Source organism: Notamacropus eugenii, chromosome 1 (assembly GCF_028372415.1).
Source record: "Notamacropus eugenii isolate mMacEug1 chromosome 1, mMacEug1.pri_v2, whole genome shotgun sequence".
NCBI classification, from domain to species: Eukaryota; Metazoa; Chordata; class Mammalia; order Diprotodontia; family Macropodidae; genus Notamacropus; species Notamacropus eugenii.
The window spans coordinates 158408752-158415503 of record NC_092872.1 but is presented as its reverse complement, the minus strand read 5'-3'; positions in this window follow the sequence as shown (position 1 = coordinate 158415503).

The following is a 6752-nucleotide window of genomic DNA, read 5'->3' as shown; positions in this document are numbered from 1 at the left end:
AGCCAGATTGAGACGTCTTGGGTCTCCTAATGACATTTAGGCATCCTCAAAGACAAAAAAGGAAGTCATTACATCCACGGTTCACCTGCAAAGAATATGTCATTAAAAGAGGAAGCAAAATGAACCCCTGTCAACTTGTTAGGACCCAAAAGGTAATTCTGCCATCAAATATAGAGTGGGCTATGATACAGAATCCTATTATTACTGACACCAAATAACTTGCTGATGTCAAAGGTTCTCCTTCCCAGAAAAGTTCAGGTGTTGCTCAATTCATTAATGTGTCAGGTTGAAGAGACGTGATGTCATTTCTGTTGTCTGCAGGGATGAAAACTGGAGTCTACTTGCTCCTGTCAACACACTATCATCTTAATTTCTTTTGCTCTGCACCTTATTGCCAGCTGTAAGGGGTAAAATGTCATGGGAAATGCCTCCTCCAAAGGACTACTAATTTTTGACATATATGACTTGAATCTGCCTTTTCCTTTCTTCAAATATTAGTTTTATTAAGGCAATGTTATTCATAATTATTTTCTTTTTGCTAATGAGGGTATGGAACCCTACATTTAACAGATGAATATTGCACCTGTTAATTGTTTTTTTAATGATTTAGAACAAATTAGAACTTAGACATGTGAGTTTGCCTGTTTGTAAGGTTATATTCCTCACCGCAGTAATGGTGCATTCTAAAAGGAATAAACTTTTAAATGTCTGTACTTGGGAAACTTCTTTCCTGTCTCATCTCAGGATGTTTTCTTTTCCCCTTATTTCAACAATTCTTTTAGAAATATGAAAGAGAATCCAAGCTGACCTTCTTGCTAAGGATGATTTTAAAAAATGCAATATCTTATACATAAGATAGAATATGAAATTATGCAGAATAATAGAAAGTACATGAGATGACATGATACCTTGAGTGTTTGTCTGTTAGAAAAGGACTTTTTTTTCTAACTTACTTTGTGCCCTAAGTGGCATTGTACAACAATCAACACATTTCAGTAGCTCTCCTCTTCTTAGTCAAAGTTAAAAACAATAAATTTCAAATTTCTGAATCAATTATTTTAGAACACCTAAAATTTATTGGTCAGACTGTGTGAACATAAATAGTTTTTTACCCCTTTGAAATACAGCAGATTTTTTTGTTTTCTTCTAATTTTGTCTATAAACAAAGGAGCAGGATGGAAAGGAGGTAATGATAACTTCACCCAGCAGTAAAAACATTGGCAGTAAAATTAAATTGTTATTAGAATGATTTGGGCAATCAACTGCCTTAATTTCTAATATTTATTTATTTAATTCACTGAGAGAGTACCAGATCTTTATTATCTAATTATGGTGAAGCTTATTACTTAGTCACTCTAACGGTTTAGTTCAATGCTATTAAAAGAGCCTATCAGCATTTCTGGCATTCTTCATTAAATGAGGCTACCTTTGGTCACTTAAAAAATAATTTTGTATAAGTCCACAATACTTAATGGAATATTATCACTTTCTTTTAACATGTGCTTAGGCTATGCTTATGTCTTCCCCAATGTCCAAATATCCACTGAGTATAAAATTGTTTCCCCATAAGAAAATGCTTAATGACACAAAAATACATTTCTTGACATACACATATTCTTTCTCTTCATCAGATGTTTTCCCTAATTACCAGTTAAAAACCCAAACAAGTCTCCAAGGTCATCAAGAATACAATAATTGGGATGTATATAGCTCTGATGCATGCAAACAAATTAAAATAAAATAAAAAGACATCCACTTTTTGTGTGTTAAGCCATCCAGGTGTTGAAAATTGGTATATACAATAGTAAGAGAGTGAAATTTTGTGTATATATGTACTCATGGCTACACAACCTGTTTAATAGCTGATTTAAAAATCCTTGCACTATTAACATAATTTTGGACTAATATATAATTTCAAGATCAATTTGAAATCTCAGTAATGAATTTCTATGTACACATTTATTTGGTAACTATTGAATTTCATGAAGAGTCCAAGGAACATTCAGCAATATTCAGCTAAAAGTATCTTAAGCCCATACAACTACTATAAGAACATGGGTTGCCTTGGCTTGTATTCATTGGCATAGAGAGCACAAAACCTGGTCAGATGCACTTTATCAGTGGAATCACTCCCTCTGGGCAACCTATACAAGCTGATACTTTGGGTTGTACTGTATACTTCAGGGCTATAGGGAGAGGGGTACACACTTTGGACTTTCATATGTTAAGATGAAGAAAATCAATCTTCATGCCCAAAAGATGGAACCATTGATGCAGAAAGTCACTGTGGTCCTGGAGTCTTGTAGGGAGAGCCTGAGAAAACAGATGTGGGCTTAAAGCAAGATCCTGTGCTGCATCAGTGCCCTGAAATGCTATGGAGGCACGGGGGAGTTCAAATATAAATAGAAAGAGGGATTTTCCTTGCATTGGCTTCAAGTTAGTGTTCTTTTCATCATGGAAAGAAAGAAAAAACACAGTTGAAATAAGTAGATGTGCCTGGTGTATTAGAAAATGAAAAGGATCTGAAAACATTTATCCTTTACTATAGGCTGTTTCTGTACTGTTCTCAGAAAAAATCCATGTGTTGATTACCATCAGTCATTTTCCAGAAGGGCTGTTAGAACTGTTTTGATATGCATCAAAGCTTTGCATATACACCTCTTTGTGTTCAGGTAATATTTGATATTAATGATAACTCACATTGATGTAACACCTTTCAACCTGAAGGATACTAAAGGATTCTGCCAGCTCAAGCAACTTTTATGTTACATAGAACTCTACCCAGTGTAACCTCAGTGTGAGCTCTGAATTGCAGATTGCTTGGGTGGAATAACAACTTCACTGATTCTTATGGGGATTATGATGGGGCAATGGAAACCCAAGAGTGTACTGACCATAGGGTGATTTATATTTGCATATGTCTGTTCCAACCTTTATCCTCTCTTTTGGCCAACGTAACTTAAGACTTGGAGTCCAAAAACCTGTTCTTTAGGTCTTTGACTTTTTTACTTGTGAGTCATGTGAAATATGGGCATGTCACTTAAATTCCATGGTGCTTAGTATCCACATCTATGAATTATTATACAAAAGAATTTTATCAGTTTTTTTGAATATAAAGTTTTTTTTTTAAAGTGAACACTGGTGATATGTCATGAAATTAAAACAAGAAAAATTGAACTTAATCTTCAGATTGATGGGTTTTGAGGCATTTACCAGGCATGATAAGTTAAATTTGATGTTTAGAGATTTTATTTGTTTCTATATATATACTGAATGAAAATATTATAATCTCATTGGATCTAAGTTTCCAATTTCCAGAGAGCTAAAGGACTAAAACAAATTGAATCCCTGTGACTTCTGAAATTTGTTGATTAATTTACTTGTTGAAATTTTCTAATTCAGAAGTTCTTTGCTGATTAAATTAAAAACAAAACTAATAAAACAAATAAAAACCCCAAAACTCATTTGGTTACTCTTTGGGTGTAGGGATTTTTCCTTAGGAACACTCAGTATCAACAGAAATAGTGCTTCAAAATTATAGAATGTTATCATTGGAAAGTACCTTGGAAATTGCTTAGTTTAGCCCCATCATTTTTAAAGAGAAGGAAAGTGAGGCATAGTGGTGAGGTGATTTGCCCCAAGCTAATAACTGGCAGACCTGGAAACAGAATACAGATCTCCAATAGTTTTGCCACAATTTGAGAATTGTTCTGGGTGCTGGTTTTTACACCAAAATTTGAATCTGCAGCATCTACAGAGAACAAATATTTTAAGTGCTGAACACTCAGATGTCCACATACTCTCCACATACAGGATACACTACCAGAAATTCTCCTAAGTTATGGAGGTCTGTGTAGAGCTTTCCAGGAATCCTAATTCCTATGTTACAGTGGAAAGTGTCGAACTCTGTTCTCTTTTCTCAACTTGAGAACCATAGTTCATATTCACATTCAGTAGGACTAGCTGGATTTTAAAAAATTATTATGTAAAATACATTCATTTGGCAAGACATTGTAGGTCATCTCTAGGGTGTTTTGGCAGAGCAGTAAAGGGAGCCTTTGTACAGTACAGCAGCCAACACAGTAGCTGAAGTATGGCTAAAATGTAACGTATATGTCTCTAGTGTTCCTATGCATTTATTGTGATCACTAAACTGTGCATCTGACTTTGGTTTTGAGGAGGAAATTATGACATTTAAAAGAATCTCCTAAGCTGTATAAAAACCATGAATGTCTATAAATATTGATCCAAAATGAACAAAATGAATAATTTATTCCGGAATATGCTTATTTTCTTTGGCTCTAGTCTTTAAAGTAGCTTTGTTCCTTCCCCCCACTCCAATTTATGGATAAGCAAATATTATGATTTTTCCCTCCCAAATGTTAGTAATTTTTTTTGGAAAAATTAAATGTTTTTTCAAAGATGTGGAAGCTTGAAAAGAAACCAATAGCCACAATACTAAAATTTTAGCAAATTATATGTGCACCCTTTTTTCCAGAAAAAAATTGCTCAAGAATCCATAAATTGTTTTTATAATTTGTTGTCATAATTTCCTCCGATCTTTTGTATGTGTTCTCATTGTGCACCATCATTTACAAATTTTCTTCTGTTTGCTTGATAAAAATAAGAACTTTATTTCCTAGGAATAATGATGCAAACCAAAAATATCCTATTGTGTAATGAGAGCAAAATAACCAGGTGCACACAGCATCCTTCACAGTAGGCACAACAAACAGGCAGACAGTTTGGAAGAAGATCTAAATCCACTCAAACATCACAATTGTAACTATTTTTAATTGATCTCCACTGTTCTGGCTTCTTCTTGGAATGTCTGTCAACATTTTCATCAGGGTCAAATTCAGTTTTTTTCTTCATGTTTATTTATTTTTGTCATGCATCTCTTTCCAACCACATTTAAAAATGTTCCAAAGACACAAATTCGAAGAAGCCAATGCTTCCCACATTTTTAAGGTGCGACCTTTCGGTCATCTAAGTTTCCCTGCCATTTGCTCTCATTCTAGATCTTCGTATGTGAAGAGTTTTAAATTCCTTTTCTCATTGTGTGTCCAGCTCAGGTATATTTTCCCCCAATCTGAAGGAATTAAATGATAATAAGGAAATAACTATTCTGGAAGTTGTCCAATTGCAATAACATCAAAATTTTGTTTTCTAAGTTGTAATACTCTCAAATTGTTCCACAGATATTTATGATGTTTTCAAGGTTATGTGCAGATTCATTATATATGGTGTGTAGGTCTCCTAAGAGCTAAAAATTGTGTCCTAAATTTTGAAAACCAGATACAATACTCATAAGACAAATCTTATCTCTCAGCACCATAAATATGACTATCAAAGGATCTCTTCCCTTAATATAGTGCAGAGCTGAATAAGTACATTGAAAAATATATCTGAATTAAACATAAAAAGATGCTCCTATCCCCAAAGATGATATAAGAATTATAAATCTGTATTATTTGTGAGCCATAGTACTCCAAAATTTTCAGGTAATGAAACATCATATATGTGTGTGTGTGTATGTATATATACATTGGTGTGCACACATATGCATACATGCATATATGTGTAGGTATTTGTGTATGCATGTGCATGTATATAATGTCTGTATATAATGCAGAGATGTACACACACATTATATATATATATTTTTCAGTAAGCTTTGGGCTCACTGTAGCACAATTTAACTTTTAAAATATGCATTGGTTACCAAGAGAACAACATTTCTATATTTCTTCCTGCTGAGGTTATGAAACCTCTTCCTTTGGTTGGTAGTGAAATTGGCTTTGCAGATGGTAGGACTGTCTCCAGGCATTACTGGCTCCTTTCTGTCCTGCCCTGGATCTTGACTCTGTTTCAGGTCTCTGCCCCTGGGACAATGGATGATCAGAATGCCATAGTATTAGACACAGGAATGGAGAGTGATTGGCCAGCCTAACCTATACTCTCTCCACCTTAGCATTTCTGGGCATATCCCAATATCTTTCTAACAGCTTGTTCTTTCAAGAAAGAGTGGGGGAGAAATAAATTCATTCAATTGTATCAAGGAAAGTATTAGATTTTCAGTACAGTTTTAAAAGCAGGATAATGTAATTAACTACACGTGAGCTTTTGGCAGCAAATTTATACTTCATTTTACATTAATTTAATCCATTAGTGCAATATACATGTAAATATTCACATATTTTTTGGTATTTCATTCAATTTTATTATATGTGTATGTATCTATGTACACATCTCTGTGTGTGCATAGATATATGTATGTGTGTAAACATTTTAAAAGTCTATTTAAACTATTAAAGTTTTGAAATGCACTAAGACTTTTGGGACACCTTGCATTTCAGAGATGCATTTTGTTTTCACGTCACAGTCATTTGCGGGAAATTAAGAAGAAAACTCTCCCTGATCAAGATTAAACTCACTGATATATATAAGAAGAACAATTAATCAAAAACAATCAAAGCAGTTATCATATATGACAATGTTTGTAAAATTCTCTTCTAGTAATTTTATGCCTCTTCTGTGAGGAGCATTGGTATATATTGTTGTCTCTTCTTTGGGACCTTCACTTGCTTTTAACTTTCTGAGTCTGACTTCTTTTTACAGATGTATTTTACTATTTGATTTTAGTGTAATTTCATTCATTTTAAATAAACATTTATTAAACACCTACAATTTGAAAGCATTTATTAAGTGTCTGCTGTTATTTAGAATACCACCAATATAGGGTCACTTCT